Source organism: Heterodontus francisci, chromosome 1 (assembly GCF_036365525.1).
Source record: "Heterodontus francisci isolate sHetFra1 chromosome 1, sHetFra1.hap1, whole genome shotgun sequence".
Taxonomy (NCBI): Eukaryota; Metazoa; Chordata; class Chondrichthyes; order Heterodontiformes; family Heterodontidae; genus Heterodontus; species Heterodontus francisci.
The window spans coordinates 271,775,107-271,801,620 of record NC_090371.1 but is presented as its reverse complement, the minus strand read 5'-3'; the positions used below and the strand labels follow the sequence as shown (position 1 = coordinate 271,801,620).

Genomic DNA, 26,514 nt, shown 5'->3' with positions numbered 1-26,514 from the left:
TATTACTGAACAAGAAACACACAGTCGGATCATGCACAGCACACAGTTACATGTTTATCCTTTAGACTATGGTGACATTCTTTGAACAGCGTATCAGAAACTCTGCAGCCCACCTTCTCAATATGTTGCTGAAATAAAATACGGCACATATCAGCATTTCTTTTAATTCATTTTGGGATGTGAGCAAGGCCAGCATTTATTGCCCATCCCTAATTGCCCTTGAGAAGGTGGTGATGAGCTGCCAGTTATACTCACTTTACTTAAAGCATGCAAAATATTTAACAAATTTGTGCGACTCTATTTGCAAACACCTCAAACTTTTTTTAAATTAAGTATACAAATGAAACGAGGGAGGAGAAATTATATTAAACCTGGATTTTTTTTTTCCATGGTTGACAGCAAGACTGCCCACTCCCAAAGCATCACAATACATCCTGTTTATAAGCCCCAACTCCTGTTGGGTTTTGGAGTCAGAATGTAACTGCCCTATCTTTCCTGCCCAGTTGCCTCTCCTTGTAGAAGCTAATGATATTCTGGCATTATCAATACACCCTGAATAAATATGGGACTGTTTTCTACCAATGGATTCAGTACAACAAAAGATGATGATCAACAACAATATCGTGCATTTATATAGCACTTTTAAAGTAGTAAAATATCCCACGCATCACAGGAGCATTAGCAAACAAAATTCGATACCAGGCCACACGAGGAGATATTAGGTCAGGCGAAATAGGTTTTTAGGAGCATCTTAAAGCAGAAGAGAGAGAACAAGAGGGGTTTATGGAGGGAATTCCAGACCGTGGGGCTGAAATAGCTGACGGCACAATTACATTAGATCAAAATGCTCAAAGGCAGAAGCTTCATCAAGCCAGCTAGCTCAGTCTACCAAACGTTAAGAGCCAGATGAGTGCAAAATTTATTCAGCATGCAAGTATTTCCACCTTCCAATTCAGACGGAGGCAACATTCGCAGGGTACAGTGGAGAGCCATAAAGGCTTTCAACACCATATACAAAATATATTCAGATTTTTGCAACCTGCCCAAGTCAGAGTAGAGAATGGAGTTTAAAATAAAGTGTCCCAGCAGGAGTATTTTGATTGACCAACAAACAAGATCACGTTGGTTCTCAAAAACAAGCTACCTTGAGCAAGCTCAACTGCAGATCTCAGAAATAACCGCTGCAATTAAACGATCCTAATCTATCTGAATTCCTATTCAGGCTAAGCCAGAACGTGCATACATTCTGTCCCAACTGCTCTTAAACAAAATTTAATATTAACAGTGCTGATCTCTCATCAGAGGAGTCAAGATCACAAGTTTTGTAACCTTTAATCCCACAATATGTCCTTACATTGCTTCAGATCACTCCACATACCCACAGTATTTGCCCAGAACCTCAACAACCAGAGCTCCACATGCCTAAATATTTGAGGTGCTGAAGAAAGAAGTAAATTTCTATAGTGCGCAGAAACATCCAAACCACATCTGTAGATGCAAGCTATCAAACAATCCAGAATGCTAAACGACATCCCAGATTGTTAACATAAAATGGAAATCTGAAACAAAAACAGAAAATGCTGGAAATACTGGTCAGGCAGCATCTGTGAAGTTCCATGGAAACTCAGTGCAGGTTCGAGGAACAGCGCCTCATCTTTCGATTGGACACTTTACAGCCTTCCAGACTCAACATTGAACTCAATAATTTTAAATGCCTCTGCCTCTTTTCTTTTCTCTTTTTTCTTGCTAGTTAATTTTGTTGTCTACCCCACCACCCCACCTTGTTTCTTTCTTAATCCCTTTACTTTGTGTTTGGACGGCTGCTATCCTGCCAGTTACACCTCATCCAGACACATCTTTTGTTTCTTTACTTGCCCCATTACCACTCCCTTTGGCTTTGTATCATGAAGTCTTTTGTCATTTAATCTCTCCTGCCCTCTGCCCTATCACTGATCTTCCCTTTTGTTCTTCTTCCCCCCTTTGCCTGTGACTTGCTCAAAACCTATTACATTTCTAACCTTTGCCAGTTCTGATGAAAGGTCACAGACCTGAAACGCTGACTCTGTTTTTTCTCTTCACAGATGCTGCCAGACCTGATGAGTATTTCCAGCATTTTCTGTTTTTGTCCCAGATTGTTAACACTGGGTCAATGGTAGCGCACTCATCTCTCAGTTGAAAGTTTGTGGTTTCAAATCCCAATCTGGAGTCTTGAACACATAAAACAGGCCGACACCCCAGTGCAGTTCTGAGAGAGTGCTACACTGTCAGCGGTGCAGTCTTTCAAATGAGATGTTAAACTGATGCCCTGTCTTCTTCTCTCACATGGACACAAAGATCCATGACAATATTCGAATAAATGCAAAGGAGTTCTCCCCAGTGTCCTGGCTAAAATCATTACCAAACAGATTATCTGGTCATTTATCTACAACAAAAGACTTATATTTATATAGCACCATTCACAACCTTAGGACACCCCAAAGCGCTTTATAGACAATAAATTACTTTTTGAAATGTCGTCCTTGGATCCTCGGCAGCCAGTCCGCACACAGCAATCTGCCACAAACAGCAACGTGATCATGACCAGACCTGTTTTTGTGGTGTTGATTGAACAATAAACATTGGCCCAAGCACCAGGGATAATACCCCTGCACTTCTTCAAGATAGTGCCTGGGAATCTTTTATATCTTAGAGAGAAGGTGGGTCTCAGTTTAGCAGTTCATCAACAAGACAGCACCTCCAACAGTGCAGCACTCCCTCAATTCTGCACTGGAGCATCAGCCTTGATTTTTGTGCTGAAGTCCTGGAGTGGGTCGTGAACCCACAACCTTCTGCCTTAGAGGTAAGAGTGCTACCAATTAAGCCACAGCTGACACACATTGCTGTTTGGGGACCTTGTGCGCAAAGTGGCTGCCGCTTTTCCTACATTTCAACAGTGACTACACTTCAAAAATATTTAATTGGCTGTAAAGTGCTTTGGGATGTCTTGAGATCATGAAGGGTGCTCCAGAAATGCAAGTTCTTTCTTTGAAATTACTTTCTAAACAAAGCCCTTGTTATATATTGTTATACTATCTGTAAAGTGCAAGGAATTAATTAGCTAGGAACTAATTGTAAGTGTTCCGGGGGCCACTTTCACAGCTGCCCTAGAGGGTCATGTGACATGTAACAGGACACCAGCCTAGGGCTGTCCTATACCAGGCAGCATGGAAGAATGAATAAAAAAATCTCCAGTCTTTCCAAGTCTAAAGTGTGATTATTTCTAACATATGGGAACCAGAAGACAACCGAGAGACATAATATGGTGGCAGCGTGTGTCTATGAGTAACCCTAAAACATTTTAAACAAGTTTAATGCTGAATTGGATTGGGAAAAATTGACCCAAATCAGTGCCAGGGCGAAAGTAAAATTGAGTGGATCATGCAAAAATGAAAAACAAAATGTGAGCTGACACAGCAGTACATGTACAGTGACAGCCCATAATGAATTGGGAAGCTGATGATGTCGTAGAGGCAGTTGAGAAGTTTAAAGAAAAGTGTAGATTGACATTCAGTAGTTTCCTAAAAGGCACCAGTGAAGAGGAAAAGGTCAGCTATATCCTTCTGTGGGCAGGAGATAAAGGATTGAGTTTGTTTAACAGCTAGGAGCTGAGTGAAGAGGACAGCAGAAACAATCAAAATTTTGAAAGATTCAGCATTCATTTCTAGCCAAAATCAAATCATCGGATCTATCGATATGAATTCCAAGGCCCCAGACAGGAACTAGGTCAGCCTATTGACAATTTTGTAACAAGATTGAAAAATGCAGTCAGTAAATATAAATGTAAGGATACAGACAAAAGGCTGATCGATCAGTTAATCTGGGGTTCTGCACATCCTGAAGTACAGAAGGTGCTAATTGGAAAGGATAAGCTCACAACATCGCAAGCTGTGGTCACTGCCAAAACACATGAAGCCATGAGCAGACACTGTCTACTCAAATAGCTACCCTTCAGTTAAGCCAAAAGAACGGCAGCAGGGTTGATGCAGTGAAACAACAACAAAAGAACGGACACCAGAGTGGAAGATGTGCAAGAGCTGTGGACAACAACAAATTCACAGACAGAAGGAAATGTCCTGAAAATGGATCAATACGCAGAGCTTGCAGAAAGACCAATCACTGGGAAAAGATGTGCAGAACAAGGCAAGAAGGTGGCAGATGAGCCACCAGAGCCAGAGTAGCAGGGCAAATGTGTCGGAAAAGAAACTAAAACATCCAAACCCCGGAAGATGACGATGGGTTTGAGAACATGATAGACATAGGAACCATACAATTGCACGCAATATCTGGATGCGACAGTTCCCAGGGAAAAGAAATTCACACGACCATTCAGATCAGGAAGGTGGTGAGAAATAAGCCCACAACAATAAATCTGAAGGTGAAGATTGATACTGGAGCGCAGAGTAACATCATCCCACTCAGACTATACCAGAAGATCTTTCCTGAAAATTTGGAAGAAAATGGTTACCCAAGGAAAGATGCTCTGAAACCAAACAACGTCATATTAACAGCATACAGGGGAACTGAGATTCGACAGCTAGGAACAACCGAAATCAGAGGGACACACAAAGAAAAGATGTTAACTGTATGTTCTACATGACTGAAACAGAAGGTCCTGTTATCCTGGGGTTGTGAATGGCTGCAGATTATCTCAGTAAACCATGGGTGAAGGAGGCAATACGGAGGGCTGAAGATAGTACACCCATTGAAAAGCGCCCTCCGATCAGAAGCAATGATCTGGTAGAAATGTACCAGTGTTTCGAATGAGTCGGTTGGATGCTTTGAAGATTTTGAGTATCACATCAATATTGACCCAGCGATGAAACCAGTGATTCAACCCCCACATAAAGTACCAATAAAACTAAAAGGAAAGCTTGAAAGAGAGCTCCAAGAAATGGAAGAAAAGAAGGTGATTGCCAGAGTCACAGAGCCTACAGACTGGGTAAATTCCATTGTGGTGAGAGAGAAGCCAAATGGATGGCTAAGAATTTGCCTCAATCCCAAAGATCTGAATCAAGCAATAAAGAGGGATCACTACCCTATTCCAACACCAGAAGAAATCACACCAGCACTGGCAGGGACTATAGTTTTCAGCAAGCTTGATGCCAGAAATGGCGACTGAAGTATGGAGCTAGACACAGAATCTTCGCTGTTGTCAACATTCAACTCAACCTTTGAACGGTACAAATTCCTGCGTTTACCCTTTGGCCTCAAAATGAGCCAGGATGTGTTTCAGCAGAAAGTAGATGAGACATACAGGGGATGCAAAGGAGCAGTCGGCATAGCAGATGATATTCAGGCATATGGTGTAGATGAAAAAGATCATGACAACCATCTACATGAAGCCATGGAGAAAATGAGGAAAGATGGGATCAAGCTAAATGCAGACAAATGCAATGTGAATGTGTCAGAATGCCAGTTCTTCAGAATGGTGTACATACCTGACGAAGTCAAGCCGAGTCATGAAAGAATAATGGCTATCTCTGGGGTGGAAGCCTCAAAAGATAAGAGAGAGTTGAGAAGTTTCCTTGGCTTGATCCAAAACATGAGCTCCTTCACACCCCACATGCCGGAACACACAGCAAACCTGCGGGAGCTGATGAAAGAAGATGTAGAGTACCAGTGGTCAGAGTCACATGACAGGAGTTTTAACAAACTCAATAAGGTAGTATGCAAGGAGATAAACCTGTCGTACTACGACAGAAAGAAACCTGTCACTCTGCAAGTAGATGCTTTCACAAAAGGACTGGGAGCAGCTCTGGTACAAGAGGGAAAGCCAATAGTATTTGCACCAAAGCTCTAACATCAGCTGAGACCAGATATGCCAACATAGAAAGAGTGTTTTTGGCAGTCGAGTATGGATGTAAGACGTTCCACACATATCTCTAATGGGAGAAAGTTCATAGTGGAGAGTGATGATCATCCACTGGTGCAGATCTACAAGAAAGATCTACATAAGGCACCAACAAGACTGCAGAGGTTACTCTTGAGGCTTCAGAGTTACGATTTCATTCTGAAATACAAGTCAGGAAGAAAAATGGTGCTGGCAGATAACCCAGTTGTCACCACAGGAGAAATATGAGATGGAAGATCTAGGTCTAACGATTCATCACCTGGTGAACGTAATACCACCGAAACGGAGTCAAATTAGAGATGAGACCAGCAAAGACAATAATTACATATGCTATCTCAGCAAGTGATCCAGGGATGGCCTGATAAGATACAGCACGCACAGCCAGCAATACGACAGTACTGGTCTATCAGAGATGACATCTCACTAGAAGATGGCGTTCTGCTGGCCGGATCCAGAATATTCATACCCAAAACAATGCAGGAAGAACTTCTCCAAAAGATACATGAAGGCCACATGGGAATGGAGAAGTGTAAGCTCAGAGCCAGATCAGCTGTGTACTGGATAGGCATATACAAAGATATCGAAAATATGCAATGTATGCCAGAAGTTCAGAAACACACAGCAAAAAGAGATGATAGCTGCTGAAGTACCATCTAGACCACAGCATACTGTAGGAGCCAATTTATTCACACATAATCAAGAATGGCGTCTCGTGGTCGCAGACTACTACTCAAAGTTTCATCTGGAAGGTGAAAGACTTGAGAGCCACAACAATCATCTTGAGTTCTGTTCGCTGAACAAGAGATTCCTGAAAGATTAATATATGACAATGGCACCCAATTCACATCCAAAGAATTTAAGGAATTCACCTCATCACGACACTACCCATGGGGATGCAGGCTTATAAAAAGACACATCCAGACAGTCAAAAGAACCCGTGTAAAATGCCGAGAGATGATCCAAACCTGCCCTCGTCACTCCGACCCACACCTCTCAAGGCTGACATGAAATCACCTGCCGAGCTGTTGAATGGAAGAAAATATAAGCCTTCTCTAACAAGTGAAATACATTCTCCAAGATACCAGGAGGAAGTGAGACAACAACTCACTGAAGCACATAAAGAGGACAGCAACACTTCAATGAGTATGCGAGATCTCTACCTGAGCTGTTGAAAGGGCAAACTGTACATGTACAGGATCTAATAATGAAAACCTGGAACCCAGCAAAAGTTGTTGGTGAAACTGAAACTTAAGGTCATATATCATTGAGACTGAAACCGGTAAGCAATTGAGAAGGAACAGAGCCCATATTTGACTCTGGAACAACAGAAAAGACCATCAACAACACCAGAAACATCACTATCTAGCGAGACATTAATAATGTCACCAACAAGTGACACATTAGCAACAGCAAGCACAACTCCTACAACACCAGAAGCAAAAAACACATCACCTGTGCAGCACGCCAACTCACCACTGAGTGCAGCAAATGCCAAATCTACATGATGGAGACGCAGCATCTTTCCACCTAAGCAATACTGTGAACAATATTTTTAGAAAAGAATACAGGCCTTAAAAGGCTCTAAAAGGGGTTCAGTTTATTTCCAAAAATCGGTTGATAATCTCCTTTAGTTTAGAAAAAGTTAATTACTGGGACAGTTATATTGATACAGGGAAACTATCTTTTTAAAGAAAGAGGGATGTTATCTATTGTTATACTATCTGTAAAGTGCTAGGAACTAATTAGCTAGGAACTAATTGTGATGTATAAGTGTTCCAGGGAGCCACATTCACAGCTGCACTAGAGTCATGTGACATGTAACAGGGCAGTCCTAAACCAGACAGCATGGAAGCTGAATGAATAAACAAAAGAACTCCAGCCTTTCAAAGTCTGAAGTGTGATTATTTCTAACATATTGGAACCAGAAGACAATCAGGAGACGTAATAGACCTGATAACATCAGCCCTAGATCAGGATGCCTCAATTACAGGGAGATCCCCAGCTCTAGCAAAAAGAGAGGAAATCCAGCCTGAGAAGCCTCTTAGGGAACATTTGCAATACATCTGTAGGGTCAGCGTGGAGCAGTTTTACTTTTCATTAACACTGCCTATAAAGCATTAATCTGGAGCCAAGATCTGAATGGACATTGGACTCCTCTTCCTGTTGGAATTAATTTGGATCTTAATACACAATATTACATTACACAAAATTAGCTGGAGTGTCAAGCAGAAACCAGCTCACACCGACATTAAATCTATACCATAAGCACAATAGGTGAAAGAAAAGCATCAGATGAAGGCCTATAAATTCAATCCTGTAATCCAAGAACAAAATGGTGTGAACAGTATCTAAACCAAGCCTGCTACCAAGCAGGAAATAGTGGGGATTAAATCTGGAGTCCCACAGGAAAATTAAGTGAACAAAATCTTGAAAGGAGATTAAGCCAGTCGTCTCTCAACCATTTCAGTGGTTGCTTAGAAGAAAAAAATTCCAGTATGCTGCTGGCATCAAGATAATCAGAGGGAAACAGAGAATAACGTTCTGAGACATCTCCCACAAGCCTGACTGAAGCACTAGTGGTTAACTGCAGGTCCAGAACCAAGAGCATTTTTGAATAAAATCGACAGGGTTACCTTTAGCCACTGCGGAAACTATTGGTCTCAGATGGCTCCATTTTGGTTCACTTTCAAAGTTATCCAACCTACGAAGCTGCACGCTGACTGCTTTTTCAAGCAAAGCTATCCTGTCGATAATCTCAGTTATTCTATCTTCCAAGGCTGATTGCTGATTTTCCAAGGCCAACAACCTAGACATTGTACTTTGTTCCCTCTTATTCGGTGTCTCTAAGAATGAGGAAATAGATTCCAATCATCGAGGGTTTGTAGCTTGCGCACTGATGCAAAGACTTATTAGTTGTGGCTGCTTCTCCATCGGACCAAAGTAATGACAGGAGGAATGGGTTGAGATTGACCTCCCTCGTGAACAAGAACAATACAAACTGTCCTTAAGCCTTTTGTTTTTTTTTGTTTAGTATGTTAAGTTTTAACCCTAGTTGTAGGCCATCAGTACTTGAAAGAAAGCCCCTCCAAACTTGGGCAAACCCCGACCCACAGTTTCACCCCCATCCACCACCCCTCCCAAGCCCCTGCTCAAAGGAATTATCCAAACATACCTCCAGTCATTTAGGATTACCAGTTGAGTCGACAAGCATGGATTTAATGGCATCAGGTTCACAGTTTAACTCATGATCACCACCAAAATAGCTGAGTCAGTGTTGCTGAACACTAACACACTTGGTGCCAAATGTCTTTAAAACATCAAGTTGAAAAAAACTCCAAATAATCATAAGACAGAAAGTATTATAGATTGCTGAATGGAGTTTTTAATACTTTATAAGTATGAGCTCTAAGTTATTGCACATTTATGTACCAGTCCCTGGCCAATGTTTGAAGGTCTAAATGTTTGATGGATCTAAAAATGGATTCCCAGGTGTCTAGTGGGAGGGTATGTATCTGAAATCCTAATGTTCTTCTGCAGGAGTAGAAGAAAGGATCCATGTTGTTAGTTGAAGGTTCAGTTCTAAGCTTCTGGGGTGGGGGGAGGGGGGCTGTGTCAGGATAGGGATAGTTCCGAAGAAGGGTCACTGACCCGAAACGTTAACTCTGCTTCTCTTTCCACAGATGCTGCCAGACCTGCTGAGTGATTCCAGCATTTCTTGTTTTTGTTTCAGATTTCCAGCATCCGCAGTATTTTGCTTTTATTTTAGGGATAGTTCCAGTTCCTGCCAGTATATGTATACATGCGTTATTGACTAATTAATGGAATGCAGTGCGTGGTTGCGGGTGGCGGGGGGAGGGGGCCATTGTCAGTACCTAAAGTTCCGACGCTGAATCTAAACACCAGTCACTCCATTCCCAAAATGTCAAACAAGCATTCCTATTTTGTACTTTCATTTCATTGGTTACTCCTTCATTCCATATGCTCCTAACCTAGCTGATTTAAAGCAACAGTGACAATCATTACTAGTGGATTAAAAGCTTGGCTATTTCAAACTTCATCCCATCAGATGCCAGTGGGTCTAACCAAAAATCAATTTTGATCTACAACCCTCACTAATAAAGAACAAGAAAGCAGCAGCAGATAATGACAGCTCATTTTGCAATCGTCTGGTGCACACAGTGTAACCTCCAGAATGCTGTCCAGCTCTGTGCTCCATTCCGTTGATCACTGTCCAGCTCTGTGCTCCATTCCGTTGATCACTGTCCAGCTCTGTGCTCCATTCCGTTGATCACTGTCCAGCTCTGTGCTCCATTCCGTTGATCACTGTCCAGCTCTGTGCTCCATTCCGTTGATCACTGTCCAGCTCTGTGCTCCATTCCGTTGATCACTGTCCAGCTCTGTGCTCCATTCCGTTGATCACTGTCCAGCTGTGTGCTCCATTCCGTTGATCACTGTCCAGCTGTGTGCTCCATTCCGTTGATCACTGTCCAGCTCTGTGCTCCATTCCATCAACCGTTGTCCAGCTCTGTGCTCCATTCCATTAATCAATTAATTTAGAAGGCAACTCACCACCACCTTCTCAAGGGCAGTTAGGGATGGGCAATAAATGCTGGCCTGGCCAGCGACACCCACATCCCATGAATGAATTAAAAAAAACACTGCCCAGCTCTGTGCTCCATTCCATTGATCACTGCCCAGCTCTGTGCTCCATTCCATTGATCACTGCCCAGCTCTGTGTTCCGTTCCATTGACCATTATCCAGCTCTATATTCTAATGCAATAATTAGTAATGAGCTCTTCACTTTAGTGAGTTTCAGGATGACCAAAGAATTTACAGAATGGCACATCCCAGGGTTTCCTCTCTTTGCAGAAAATGGTTTTATAAAATGGATTAATAACTCAGCAAATATAGTGAAATATAGAAATCTGGTGGTAATTGACAATATCTGTGTGTACCTCTCCAAAGACCACGCAAGGACCCTAGGTTAAAACCTCATCTATCAGTGGTGTCTGGCTCTGTGGTCTCTTCCATCTATTATATTTCTCCACACAAACACTAGAAAGTCTTAACCTTGCTTGTGGTTCAGCCGACTGCCAGTGCATACCCAAAGTCAATGCTTATGTACAGGAATAATTGTAATATAAAAGGGTCTTATTAAGACTAATGGTACTCACTGGGCCTTAAGCAGCGAAAGCACTTCATCACTGGTCACTATCGTAACCCTAAACATTCCCAAACACACGACTTCAGTTGGAGAAGTCTTAACGCAGGACATTGGTGATTTACATGACTCTTATGATGTAAACCAATGCTGAAATTAGTCAGCTGGAATCACATGTATTTATAATGAACACTGAACCAATGATGTAACTGCAGCAGACTACATGTTGGCCCAAAGGTGGGAAGGTACAGCCTAGTCACAATAGTATTGTGATGTAGCAATGACATAACATGCTGTGCTGCAAAAATACTGTGGATGTGAAAGCTTGCCTGAGTGATAATGTGGAACAAACTTTCTCAGCATACCATCAATAGGACAACTATCTAGTTAGCTTTTATATCATTACAAGCCCTGCACATCGGTCACGTGATACCTGAAAACTGCACGCTCCAGTACACCATGTGTCCCTTAGATGATTGGCTGAAATGAGGACTTATAAATCACATCACCAAATCTCCAAATAAACTCAGAAAAGGCATTTTGGTTCAGTCAGGAGTTATCAATGAGGAAGGATCAGCAGAAAATTGAGCAATCAAATCACTCATGTTACTTTTTGGAAGCTTGGTGAATTCCGACACGGCGGTAACAGAAACCAATCAATGACGTTTTCTGTGAAGCTGGTCGGAACGACTGTCTTGAAACTTTTACCTGAAAACTTACCTGTAAAAGTAATAATTGTAACCTAATTTTTTTTTTTAAAGTTCAGAACAAAATGCTCATTTGTATTCATAGAGTTGCCTGGATGATGTAAATCTTTGGAAAGTGTTTTCCAGGACAGGCCTACTCCTTTATCAGGATCCTGGGGCTCCATTTAGAGTATTTACTGATGCTTCAATCACTAAGTTGGTTTTGTTGCCCATTTTCTGCCCCTGGCAATGATTTTGTTCTTCCCAGTGTCTGGAGTCCATGTCAATCTATTTAACCATAGGTTTGATGCTTTCCTCACTAGACGTCCGTGCACACACACTGGTCCAGCTCGGGGTCACTGGACTGTAACCAGGACTGGACATTCTAGCTGAGTTTCACTCCATGGTCCAGGAGGCTGAAGCTAATTTTGTTTCCCAACCACCACCATCCCAATCAGGATCAACTAACTCAGAACCTGTATGCATTTACCAGGAGTCTGGTAAAGGAATGATCATTTTAAGCGACAACCTCTTGGGCAGCACAGTGGCGCAGTGGTTAGCACCGCAACCTCACAGCTCCAGGGACCCGGGTTCGATTCTGGGTACTGCCTGTGCGGAGTTTGCAAGTTCTCCCTGTGACCGCGTGGGTTTCCGCCGGGTGCTCCGGTTTCTTCCCAAAGCCAAAGACATACAGGTTATAGGTAAATTGGCTGTTGTAAATTGGCCCTAGTGTAGGTAGGTGGTAGGGAATATGGGATTATTGTAGGGTTAGTATAAATGGGTGGTTGTTGGTCGGCACAGACTCGGTGGGCCGAAGGGCCTGTTTCAGTGCTGTATCTCTATAAAAAAAAAAATCTGAATCAGTTTAAATACATTACGTTACTGGGCATTTTGGTAATTGCAAAGGTAGAGAGTTGGCCCCTCTACAAGAGGTAAGTTTTAAGACTGGCATTCTCACTGCATCCTTCCACCAAAGGGAGACTATCACCATTATCTGCCAGGGGATCTGGGATGGGAAGGTCTCTGCCCTGTGGGATAGATCAGCAGCTCACACATCCAGCAATGGACTATCTCACCCTCCCGATGAACATGGATGATGCAGGGTGATACAGAACATGTAGCCTTCTGGCATTGCAATATCATGCTTACCAGCGTAGATTTCAACCTTTCAGTTTTTTGGATGTTAAAAAGTTGAATTCCCAAGTTGGACTTCCAACTTCCTTTCATTCCAAGTGTTGCTCACCAGCGAAGGCACTGACTAAACTATCTGGCCTGCAATCCTTGGATTGTAAGTTGACAAAAGGCATCTGTTGCACAATTGACTGTTGATAACCGTAACCTCTCATTTAGGAAATATCAATTGATCCTGCCAAGACAGGGAGATCCCCCAACACCACTGGCAGAAGAGTTTACCATTGATGATACGATTTTGTATCAAAATAGATGACTGCGTGTTCTGGCCAAACAATATTGTGATAGCCACATGCTAACCAAGCAACGGAGCTGTGCTTAATAAATTTTTGCAAGAAAAAAATCTGCTAAATGTTTTTCCAAACTTTGTCTCACCTTTCAGCGGTCTTGAAGCATTCAAGAATTTGTTATCATCACAGAGCTTTGTTAGCCAGCACATAACAAGCCCAATGAGAGGGGGTGCAATTCTAGATTTAGTTTTAGGAAATGAAGCTGGGCAAGTGGATGAAGTAGCAGTGGGTAACCATTTTGGAGATAGTGACCATAATATTGTTAGATTTAGCATTATTATAGGAAAGGACAAAGATAGAACAGGAATAAACGTTCTAAATTGGGGGAAGGCAAATTTTACAAAGCTGAGAGGTGATATGGCGAAAGTGAACTGGATACAACTACTTGAAGGAAAATCAGTAGCAAATCAATGGGAGGCATTCAAAAGCAAGATTCTATGGGCACAGTAGACATGTCCCCACAAAGAAAAAGGGTGGTAATGCCAAATCTAGAAGCATACAGGGTAAGATAAAGTAGAAAAAGTAAACTTATGACAGGAACAAAAAACATAATACTTTAGAAAGCCTAAAGAAGTATAGAAAGTGCAGGGGTGAAGTAAAAGAGGAAATTAGGGGAAAGCAAAGAGAGGACATGAAAAAATATTGGCAGGTAAGAGTAAGGAAAATCCAAAGATGCGTTATCAGTACATTAAGAGCAAGATGATAACTAAGGAAAGGGTAGGGCCTATCAGAGATGTACAAGGTAAGTTATACAAGAACACAAGAAATAGGAGCAGGAGTAGACCATATGGCCCATCGAGCCTGCTCTGCCATTCAATACGATCATGGCTGATCTTAGGATTCAACTCCACTTTCATGCCCGCTCACCATACCCCTTGATTCCCTGAGAGACCAAAACTCTGTCTATCCCAATGGAGCATCCACAACCCTCTATGGTAGAGAATTTCAAAGATTCACAACCCTTTGAGTGAAGTAATTTCTCCTTATCTCAGACTTAAATGGATCGGCCCCTTATCCTGAGACTGTGTCCTTGTATTGTAGATACCCCGAACAGTGGAAATAATCTGTCAGTGTCTACCCTATCCAGCTCCTTTAGAATCATATCTTTCAATGAAATCACCTCATTCTTCTAAACTCCAGAGAATATAAGCCCAATTTACTTAGTCTCTCCTCATAGGCCAACCCCCTCATCCCAGGGACTAATCTATTGAACCTTCACTGCACTGCCTGCAATGCAAGTATATCCTTTCTTAAATGTGGAGATCAAACTTGCACACAGTATTCCAGATGTGATCTCACCAAAACCCTGTACAATTGGAGCAATACTTCTTTGTTCCTGTAGTCCAATCCCCTTGCAATAAAGGCCAACATGTCACTTGCATTCCTAACTGCTTGCTATACCTGCATGTTAACTTTGTGTTCCTTGTACAAGCACGCCCAATTCTCTTTGAACATCAACACTTAGAAGTTACACACCGTTTAAAAAATATTCTGCTTTTCTATTCTTACAACCAAAGTGCATAACTTCACACTTCCCTACATTATACTCCATGTGCCATCTCGTTGCCCACTCACTTAACCTGTCTATATCTCTTTGCAGCCTCGTTCTGTCCTCCTCACAGCTTACCTTTCCACCTACCTTTGTATCATCAGCAAACCTAGATACATTACTGTCTGTCTCTTCATCTAAGTCATTAATATAGATTGTAAATAGCTGAGGCCCCAGCACTGATCCTTGCAGCACTGCACTATTTACTGCCTGACAACTTGAAAATGCTACGTTTATGCCCACTCGTTGCTTCCTGTTTGTTAACCAATCATCTATCCATGCTGATATGTTATCCCCAACTCCACGAGCTCTTATCTTGCTAATTAACCTTTTGTGTGGCACCTTATCGAATGCCTTTTGGAAATCCAGGTATACAACATCTACTGGTTCCCCTTTATCTTCCCTACTAGTTACATCCTCAAAAAACGCTAATAAATTTGTCAAACAGGATTTCACTTTAGTAAAACCATATTGACTTGTTCTAATCATACTGTGCTTTTCTAAGTGCATTGTTAAGACTTCCTTAATAATACATTGCAGCATTTTTCCAATGACTGATGTTGGGCTAACTGGCCTGCAGTTCCCTTTTTTCTCCTTCCTTTCTTGAAAAGCAGTGCAACATTTGCCAACTTCCAACCTGATGGGACCGTTCCCGTATCTAAGGAATTTTGGAAAATCATAGCTAGCGCATCCACTATCTCTGCAGCTATCTCTTTTAGAACCCTAGGATGTAGGCCATCAGCTCCTGGAGATTTGTCAGATTTTATGTGGATGAAGAAGATGTAGGTAAGGTTCTCAATGAGTAAAAGCAAAATACTGCGGATGCTGGAAATCTGCAAGGTTCTCAATGAGTACTCAGTCTCTGTCTTCACAAAGGAGAGGAATGATGCAGATATTGTAGTTAAAGAGGAGTGTGAAATATTAGATAATATAAGCATAATGAGAGAGGAAGTACTAGAGGGTCTGACATCCTTGAAAGTGGATAAATCACCAGGGCCGGATGGATTGCATCCCAAGTTATTAAAGGAAGCCAGGGAGGAAATAACGGATGCTCTGAGGATCATTCTGAAATCCTCACTAGAAAAAGGTGAGGTACCAAAGGATTGGAGGTCTGCGAATGTTGTACCATTGTTTAAAAAGGGTGTGAGGGACAGGCCAAATAATTATAGGCTAGTCACTTTAACCTCAGTGGTGGGCAAATTATTAGAATCAATTCTGAGAGATAGGATAAACGGTCACTTAGAAAGGCACGGAGTAATCAGGGATTGTCAGCATGGATTTGTTACGGGAAGGTCGTCTCTTACCAACTTAATTGAATATTTTGAGGAAGTAAGGAGGATTGATTTGGGTAGTGCAGTGAATGTTGTCTACATGGATTTTGGTAAGGCATGTGACAAGGTCCCACATGGCAGTCTGGTCAGAAAAGTAAAAGTCCATGGGATACAAGGGAATGTGGCGAGTTGGATCCAAAATTGGCTCAGTAACAGGAAACAAAGGGTAATGGTCGACGAATGTTTTTTCAAATGGAAAGCAATTTCCAGTGGCTTTCCACAGGGTTCAGTGTCGGGTCCCTAGCTGTTTGTGGTATATATTAATGATTTGGACTTAAATGCGGGAGGCATGATTTGCAGACGACACAAAAATTGGCTGTGTAGTTGATAATGAAGAGGATAGTGGTAGACTCCAGAATGATATCAATGGTTTGGCTGAGTGGGCGAAAAAGTGGCAAATGGAATTCAATCCGGAGAGGTTTGAGGTAATGCATTTGGGGAGGGCAAACAAAGCGAGGAAATATGCAATAAATGGGAGGGTATTAAGAGGGATAGAAGAAGTGAGAGACCTTGGAGTGCATGTCCACAGGTCCCTGAAGGTGGCAAGACAGGTAGATAGAGTGGTGAAGAAGGCATATGGAATGCTTTCCTTTATTGGTGGAGGTACAGAATACAAAAGCAGGGATGTAATGCTGGAACTGTATAAAACATGCAGTACAGTTCTAGTCACCACATTACAGGAAGGACATAATTGCTCTGGAGAGAGTACAGAGGAGATTTACAAGAATGTTACCAGGGCTGGAAAATTGCAGCTATGAGGAAAGATTGAATAGAATCACAGAATAGTTAAAACGCAGAAGGAGGCCATTCGGCCCACTGTATCTGCACCAGCTCTCCAAAAGAACAATTCATGCAGTGCCATTCCCCCACCCTCTCCCCGTAACCCCGCACATTCTTCCTTTTCATAAAACAGTCTAATTCCCTCTTGAATGCTTCAATTGAACCTGCCTCCACCATACTCTCAGGCAGGCTAGGGTTGTTTTCCTTAGAAGAGGAGGCTGAGGAGTGACTTAATTGAGGTGTACAAAATTATGAGGGGCCTAAATAGAGTAGACAGGAAGGACATGTTTCCCCTAGAGGAAAGGTCAATTACCAGGGAGCACAGATTGAAGGTGATGGGTGGAAGGATTAGAGGAGACATGAGGAAAAACTTTTTCACCCAGAGGGTGGTGGGTGTCTGGAATTCACTGTCCGGATCAGTGCTGGAGGCAGAAACCCTCAACTTATTTAAAAGGTACCTGGACCTGCACCTGAAGTGCTGTAACCTGCAAAGCTACAGACAAGGTGCTGGAAGGTGGGATTAGAATGGCCAGCTAGTTTTTTTTTTCAGCCACACAGACACAATGGGCAGACTGGACTCTTTCTGTGCCGTAACTTTTCTATTGTTCTAGGTTCAGTGTAGCTGGCATTTTTGGATTATGTTAAAGATTTAAAAAGAGCCTCATTTGAATTAAATAGAATAAACCAATTAGTAAGAGTGCACCATCATATCACTGTTAAAGGTTGCCAGCTATATGGATTCATCATAATCCTTCCAGAATGACCTTGTGTGTTATATTCCCTGCCCAAGACTTGCCCAAGAGCTGAAAGCATTAGGACCTGCTTGTGTCTCTGTTTTGATATGTCCGGTGGTCTCTTGTCACGATCAGCCTATTCCTGAGTACTGTGCTCTACTTCTCCCTATATTTTCATTCTGGTTTTGATGTTCCAGTCTGCTGGGAGGATTGATGCAAAGGCATCGAGGAAATACATGAAAGCAGCGACAGAATCAGTGTAATTTTACTGAAAATTTGAGGCTTTTAAATTGGTTAACGGACTGAAAAGTGTAGATAGAAAGAAACTAATTCCTCCAGTGGGAAGAGTCCAGAATAAGTGGGCATTTTAAGATTATGTCCTCTTATTCTAAATTCCCAATAGACGTCTAACAATCATTATGTGTTCAGAAGCACCCCTTCTTTTTCAATGCGACACTACATTTGTCATTTACATATATAAATATGTATATGCACACACACTGATATATATGCACTTTAGTTGATCTCACATGGTGTTAATCATGGTCAGCCTTCTCCTCACTTGGTCTTTGTCAGTCAAATGTCTCTCTCTCACTCTAGCATTCAAACAGAGAGCGAGAAAGGTCAATCACTCTCTTACTTAATCCGTGTCTGCTATATATCTCTAACTTCACCCAAACTCTTTGCCATCTCTTACACCTTATCCATTTCCCTCCCCATTTCTACCCACCTCTCTTTTTCTCTTCATCTCTCCTCTATTCCATAATCTCCCACTCTAGATCTTTGGGTTTTTTCCCACCATGACTGGTGAAATTAAATAACATTCCAGGTCCATGGTGGTTGGGAGGGGAATAAATCTAGCTCAGCTGAAGAAAACATGTAACTGCTGCCCACCGGGAGCTCTCGATTAGAGCCCCTGCTGCCTAAAAGCAGAGTTGGGAGATACCACAACACAGCGGGGAAGATCATAGGTCACAAGGGAAGAACCAGCCAACCAAGGTACCTAAAAACCTTAATATAAAGTGCTACCAAAGGATTGAAGTGCAATTCTGGGACTGAGAAAATGTCACAAAATCATGACACTGGAAGCTAAGCATAACAGGAAGTGTGAGCAGTCACAAGATTTTTTAATATATTACTGGTTGATTCCCTGTGATGTTGCACATGGGGCGTCAATAGCTAGTGTAGTCAGGTCAAGGCGGATTACAGGGAGGTAAATAACTGCAGCATTGGATCCACAGTTTCATTATTGGACTACTTATAGATAAACAGAAAAAACTTACGGAAATTTGGAAGGCAGTAAGTAAAGTTGATGGAGCAGAGGAGGTTCCATGCAGCATAGGCTGAGGAGTTGGGAAGTGCAAAACTGTGAGGCTACAGCACCACCACTGTTGAGAGGGCATAATTACAGCGTGACAGGTTTACAACGGCAGTTTCCATTATAAAGGACAAGTGGCTTACAACGGAAAAAGTTGAGAGGAGGTCCACACAGGGTGTATATACTTTATATATGGATATGTTTAAAATTGCACATAATTAGACAAATTTCTCTAAACACAATCCTCTCCTGTACTGCACTGTGTAACAAGCATTCCTAGCATGAGCAAGGTCTCCTTATCCCTTTGGTAATTATAAATTTCATAATAAGGATTGCAGATTCTGGTTAAATATAGAACATTTTTTTCCACAGCTAATAGAGTGAATTTACATAAGACTGGCAAGTATTGTAGGTCAAATCAGACATTCTCCATGGCCGGAAGGGCCATTGACAAAAATGGGAATGAAAACTGTAAGCACATTAACAGTGAACTTAAAGACAAAAGTTCATTGTAAATTTCCTTGAACAATAAATGACTGCAATTATATTGAAGACTGTGCTCAAATTTACAAAGATAATGTTATATTAATAAAACATATAATCTGTTAAACCTGATCACTGACCATAAAAAATACCTCCTGCATTTGATCTCTGAAGCTACTTGGTGCACTTTTTAAAAAAGAAATCACCTAATAAATTCTAGTGTAGAGTGCACAAGCACCTAAACTGAGAACAGAACAGAAAATGCTGGAAATACACAGCAGGTCTGGTAGCATCTGTAGTGAGAGAAACAAAGTTAATGTTTCTGGTCTGTGACCTTTCATTGTAACTGTGAGCAGTTAGATTAAAAGAAGTGGCTAGTGAGATAGTTGATGTATTGATTTTAATTTTCCAAAATTCCCTAGGTTCGGGGAAGGTTCCATTAGATTGGAAAATAGCGAATGTAACTCCTTTATTCAAAAAGGGAGGGAGACAGAAAGCAGGAAACTACAGGCCAGTTGGCTTAATATCTGTCTTAGGGAAAATGTTACAGGCTATTATTAAAGACGTTATAGCAGGGCACTTAGAAAAATTCAAGGTAATCAGGCTGAGTCAACATGGTTTTGTGAAAGGGAAATCATGTTTAACCAATATATTGGAATTCTTTGAGGGACTTATATGTGCTGTGGATAAAGGGGAACTGGTGGATGTATTGTACTTAGATTTCCAGAAGACATTTGATAAGGTGCCACATCAAAGGTAATTGCAAAAAATAAAAGCTCATGGTGTATTGGGTAAAATATTGGCATGGATAGAAGATTGGCTATAACAGGAAACAAGTAGGCATAAATGGATCATTTTCTGGTTGGCAAGATATAATGAGTGGTGTGCCACAGGGATCGGTGCTGGGGCCTCAACTTTTTACAATTTATATAAATGACTTAGATGAAGGGACCAAAGGTATGGTTGCTAAATTTGCTGATGACACAAAGATAGGTAGGAAAGTAAGTTGTGAAGAGGACATAAGGAGGCTACAAAGGGACATAGATAGGTTAAGTGAGTGGGCAAAGATCTGGCAAATGGGATTATAATGTAGGAAAATGTGAAATTGTCCATTTGGCAGAAAGAATAAAAAAGAGCATATTATCTAAATGGTGAGAGATTACAGAGCTCTGAGATGCAGAGGGTTTTGGGTGTCCCAATGCATGAATCGCAAAAGGTTAGTATGCAGGTACAGCAAGTAATTAGAAAAGGTAATAGAATGTTATCGTTTATTGCAAGGGGAATTGAATACAAAAGTATGAAGTACAAAAGTAGGGAGGTTATGCTTCATCTATACAGGGCATTGGTGAGACCACATCTGGAGTACTGTGTACAGTACTGGTCTCCTTATTTAAGGAAGGATGTAAATGCATTGGAAGCAGTTCAGAGTAGGTTTATTAGGCAAATACCTGGAATGGACAGGTTGTCTTATGAAGAAAGATAAATCCAAGGACTGATTTGGTGTACAAATTCTGATTGCCACTAGATGGCACTTGTGATTCATCAAAATTGACTCCTAAGAAAATCTTAATTTTTCAAATGAAGAGGGTAGTTTTAATATATTTTTTTTAAACATACCAAAAGTTCAGAAAACATGCAAGGAATGTAGCAGAAATCAATCAGCAAATATATCAATCTGAATAATCTACCTACAATATCAGAGACAGAAAGGAAACTACAGGCCATTTAGCCTAACATTTATCATTGGGAAAATGCTGGAATCCATCATTAAGGAAGCAGTAGCAGGACATTTAGAAAACCATGATACAATCAAGCAGAGTCAACATGGTTTTATGAAAGAAAAATCGTGTTTGATAAATTTATTAAAGTCCGTTGAGGATGTAATAAGTAGGGTGGATGATTCGGTGATTGTCCGGCTGGATTTGTATTATTGAAGTCCTTGGTTGGTCAAAGTGCACTTTGTGGCTGGCTGGCTGGCTAGCTTTGCTCAGGGTTTTCTTGAAGGCAGAACTGTTGTTGGCTCTCTTCTCCTGGTCTCTGGCTGTAGCAGTCTGTAGGCTTGGAGGGTCCACAGTCACAGACAGCTTTCAAACTTGATGTTTTCTGGTGAGAGAGAGAGAGGGAGAGAGAGAAAGAAAGAAAGAGAGAAAGAAAGAAATGGATGCACACAGCTTTCTCTGCTGCTGCAGTCTCAGTTACTGCTCATCTTCCATGAATGTAACAAAACTCCCAGTTTTTCAGAGATGGACAGACAGTTACATGGCTCTCTCAATCCCCTTTGTTTTTAATGAGGTCCAAAGTCTAAAACCCAAAAGCTCTCTCAGGTGGGGTTGTCAGTGTTCACCCTCTGCAGGGATGTCTCCACTTATGAATGCCTCGGGATGACTTTGAATGTCCTGCTAATGAGGATGATCTGGGTAATCCACTCAGTTAGCCAAAGCATTGTTCTGGCTGGGATTCTCGTTAGACTTTTGACCTCAGTTCAATCTCCTGGTATTTCAGATGCAAAATGCAGTAGCCATCTTGGCTTCTATTTTTTTTTAAAGTTAACTGAGGATTTTTTCCATGAAAAGTCTAATGTAAGTTTCCAACTAATGAAATCAATATTTCTCATTTGGCATATGGGGTTTTCTTGACAACAAGAGCTCATGGTGTTGGGGGTGATATATTAGCATGGATAGATGATTTGCTAACTGACAGGAAACAGAGTCGGGATGAAAGGGTCATTTTCAGGTTGGAAAACTGTAACTAGCGGGGCGCCAGAGGGATCAGTGCTGAGGCCTGAACTACTTAATGTCTATATTAATGACTTGGATGAAGGCCATACCCTCAACACATGATCTACCGCCGACGACAGAGCTACCTGGAGATGACCGAGAGCCAGTGCCACAGAGCAGGACAGCCAATGAGCAGGCCATCCGGTTTCTGAAGATGTCGGATGGTGACCACCTGCAAGGGTCTCGGTCATTGTGGTGGCCTGCTGCACCCTCCATAACATGGGCCTTGAGGAGAGGTGTGGACATTTAAGACAATAAGGACCTGGAAGGGGACAGCTCATTGGGGGAGGAGCAGGAGGTGAGGGAGAAGGAGGAAGAGGAGGTGGAGGCAGAGGCGAATGGCGATGATGCTGAACAGAGAGGAGCCCCTGCTGCCTGATAAAGCGGCCTCCTCCTGCCATCCTCTGGGAAGACAATGTCCCTCCTCTTCTTCACGGCCTCCAGCATTAGATCCAGGTTAGCATCGATGAAACAAGGGACTGCCTTGCCCCGGGTACCAGGCCTTTAGATCCCCCGATATCTCTTTTACCTCTGCTGCAATGGAAGGCTTTGACACAGACCGCAGATCTCTCCCTCAGGACAACCAGCAGCCTCAGTGACAGCTGCCATGGGGTGTCTAAATGAGTCTTCATCTGACCCGCCTCTGATCCTGCCCCTACTGGCTCTAAGTGGGCAGGAAACCTGTCTCCATATCAATTAAGGGCTTCCCCAGGTAAAAATCGTAACTGTATTCAGTTTCTCAATGGAGGTAAGTACCTGAGCCAACAACAAACCCAGCTCCTGTTCCTGCCTCTGAGATGAAAAGCAATATAAATAGGTTAAGTGAGTGAGCAAAAATTTGACAGATGGAGTATAATGTGGAAGATATGAGATTGTCCACTTTGGTAGGAAGAATAGAAAAGCAAAATATTATTTAAATGAAGAACAACTACAGAATGCTGCGGGGTAAAGAGGGATCTGGGTGTCCTCATACATGAATCACAAAAAGTTAGCAACTAAGTACAGCAATTCTGAAGGAAGGCAAATGGAATGTTGGCCTTCATTGCAAGGGGGATGCAGTATAAAAGTAAGGAAGTGTTGCTACAACTGTAGAGGGCGTTGCTGAGACCATACCTAGAGTAGTGCATACAGTTTCGATCTCCTTATTTAAAGAGGAATATACTTGCATTGGAGGCAGATCAGAGGTGGTTCACTAGGATGATTCCTGGGATGAAGGGTTTGTCTTATGAGTAAAGATTGAGCAGGTTGAGCCTATACTCATTGGAATTTAGAAGAATGAGAGGTGATCTTATTGGTGATCGGAGAGGGCTTGACAGGGTAGATACTGAGAGGATGTTCCCCCTTGTGTGGAAACCTGGAATTAGGGGTCAATATAAGATGAGGAGGAATTTCTTCTCTCAGGGGGTCGTTGATCTTTGGAATTCACTACCCCAGAGAACAGTGGAAGTTGGGTCATTGGATATATTCAAGGCAGAGATAGACATTTTTGAACTATAGGGGAGTCAAGGGTTATGCAGGGCAGGTAGGAAAGTGGAGTTGAGGCCCAGATCAGATCAGCCACGATCTTATTGAATGCTGGAGCAGGCTCAAGGGCCTGTATGGCCTACTCCTGCTCCTACTTCTTATATTCTTCTACCTCATTAACATTCAATTACCTTTTGGGTAATTAAGTCCTTCTAATTCCCTTTAAGTTTTGTGGGGGTGCTGTTTGCACAAAGTGCTGACTGCAGTTTAAATAAAGATGCAGGTCAGACTGGAGCTGGAAACAACTGGGCAGAAGTAGCTCTTGTTTTAGAGTAGAATACTGTAACAGAGCAACCACATTATACTGGCTATTGCATATAGTGAGTAGATAACATTCTGACGATTGCATCCGCTATAAACAGTGGGGCTGTATCAGTTAAAGTGATCTTGAAGCTGTCGGATTATGAAAAAACCCTCTTAGGGTAGGAAAGCTGCCATCCTTACCTACTCTGGCCTATATGTGACTCCAGTCCCACACTGACATGGTTGACTCTTAACTGCTCTCCACTCAAGCAAGCAATTCGGTTGTATCCAGGGCAACTAGGGATAGGCAACAAAAACACTGGCCTCACCAGCTCACATCCTGAGAATAAATGAATACAAAATAGCAGTGTAGCAATTAGAAAGCCAGAAAGCTTGTAACTGTGTGCAGCCAGTATGATATTAGGATTTATAATAGTAAAACTGGATTGTCCTGAGGGTGTAAGATCTAGTGAAAGGAAAGGACACTCAGTGTGTTATCCAGTAACACCTCTGAGCAGTTGTGTACTGACTGGCAGTAAAAGCCTGGTAGCTGATGCCTGCCCATTGAGCTAGGGTGGGTGCCAGTGCAGGAAAACCAGACCTAAGGGGATGGGAGAAAAGAAGGACTTGCATTTATTTAGCAACTTTCACAACCTCAGAACATCCCAAAAGAAGAACTTCTGAAGTGTAGTCACTGTTGCAACGTAGAAAACGTGGCAGCCAATTTGCACACAGCAAGCTCCCACAAACAGCAACGTGATATTGACAAGCTAATCTGGTTTTGGGCTGTTGATTGACAGATAAATATTGGCCAGGACAGCAGAGATAACTCCCCTGCTCTACTTTGAAAGAGTGCCATGGGATCTTTTACGTCCACCTGATAGGGCAGACAGGGCCTCGGTTTAACGTCTTATCAGAAAGACGGCACCTCCGACAATGCAGCACTCCCTTACTACTGCAGTGGAGTGTCTGCCTAGATTTCTGTCCTCAAGACCCACAACATTCTGACACACAGGCAACAGTGCTACCAACCGAGCCACAGCTGACACTACTAACCTGAAGAAGAAATGAAATCAAACAGCAACAAGCTGAAATGGGATTTACCAAATAGAAGGTTCTAACCAATGCTGTAAAGGATGATGTGTGTTCATGTTGACAATGCCTACTGAAAGGTCAAGTACTTCTGTCAATGCTCCTGTTCATTCATCTCCCTTCTATCACCCGCTCCCACCGCCCCCCCAAACAAATCCACAGAGAATATAATTACTGAAAACACAGGGATATTAGCCTCTGCTTCCTCTGGAATGTATCCCCCAGTAAAGGGCACTGTTAGGCCCATTAAATCCTTGGGAGTTCCATGGGCTCCGAGCCAACCCAGTACGGTGGCTAATTCCTGTTGAATCGATCCCTGGAGATTTCATCACATGATCTCCCAACCCCTAAATGCTGCAGATTAAAATTGTCCCCCATCTCTAATATCTTTATAACTAATGGACAAAAATGAAAATGAGGGAAAACACTTTTTTAATGCCTCATGCTGTTTCTCCCAGGTTGCTAACTGTGTCCAGAAAATCCATCTTTAATTCCTGGAGACTCCAGCACATCCTGGAGGGTTGGCAACCCTAGGATTCCAAAGTGAACCTTTGCAGGAGGTCCCATGCCTATAAACACAGCCACACAATGAGGGACATTCTCAGGCCATGAAACTGATCCAACCACTGCCAGAAATCCTGTTAACAATATGTTAGTTGTAACTATGATGAGCCTGCAAGCTTTTAACAGCAGCATTGGAATACTAACTGCTCAGCAAATTAGTGCGGTGGAAAAACAGGACACATCTACCTCCTCGGGTCATAGCACTGCTGCATTTCTGTAAGAGAATGAGATGTTGCTCGTACATCAATCTGGGTAAAATACCCCCCGGCTGTCAGAGGTGGTTACTGCCTCTGGTGCTCTAGAATCTGCCCTGCAACGTAAACAGGAAAAGCTTCAGACCACTGTCAGCCAAATCAAACAGAACCACTTCAGTTTGAGGCAGTTCTGTTGGACCTTAAAGTTTTACTATCTTCGGGTGTGTTGCATCCTTCCCCTGTCTGGGCACCAAGCCAACTGCTGGTCCAATAGGAACAGGAATAGGCCATTCAGCCCCTCCAGCATACTCCACCACTCAACTAGGTCATGGCTGATCTGCAATTCAACTCCATCCACCCGCCAATGGGATCTCTCCCATTTTTCTTCAGACCCATGCCTGTACAGTCTCTTCGACCTCTCTTCCTCCTAGTCTACCTTTCCTTCTCATTGGAAATTTCCGAGCATTCACTCCATTCCTAAAAAAAATGATAACGGATACCCTTCAAACTGTTACCCTTACATGTTGCTTTAACCATTGAAAACTATTAACTTTCAAAATTATCCCATACTGTCTCACTCTGTCTAAAAAAAAACACATCATAAATGCTCACCCTCCTCCCTCTAACCACCAAGACTCAGTAGCGTCTCTTACTCCAACTGATTCCTATCCAGGACCTCGAAGTACGAACCTACGAACATAAGAAT

At 42.2% G+C, this 26,514-nt stretch overlaps 1 protein-coding gene across 7 annotated transcripts in view; it reads right to left on the bottom strand.

The window, feature by feature from the left end:
• psd3l (pleckstrin and Sec7 domain containing 3, like) overlaps nucleotides 1-26,514 on the bottom strand; it is a 433,935-nt gene that overhangs the window by 242,385 nt on the left and 165,036 nt on the right. The window contains exon 1 of one of the 7 annotated variants that reach the window (XM_068045087.1): nucleotides 8,524-8,643. The exons of the other annotated variants lie outside the window; for them this stretch is intronic. The gene's annotated coding sequence lies outside the window, so the exon portion shown is untranslated. Of the gene's footprint in view, nucleotides 1-8,523; nucleotides 8,644-26,514 lie in introns of those variants that run through there. 7 annotated transcript variants of the gene reach the window in all.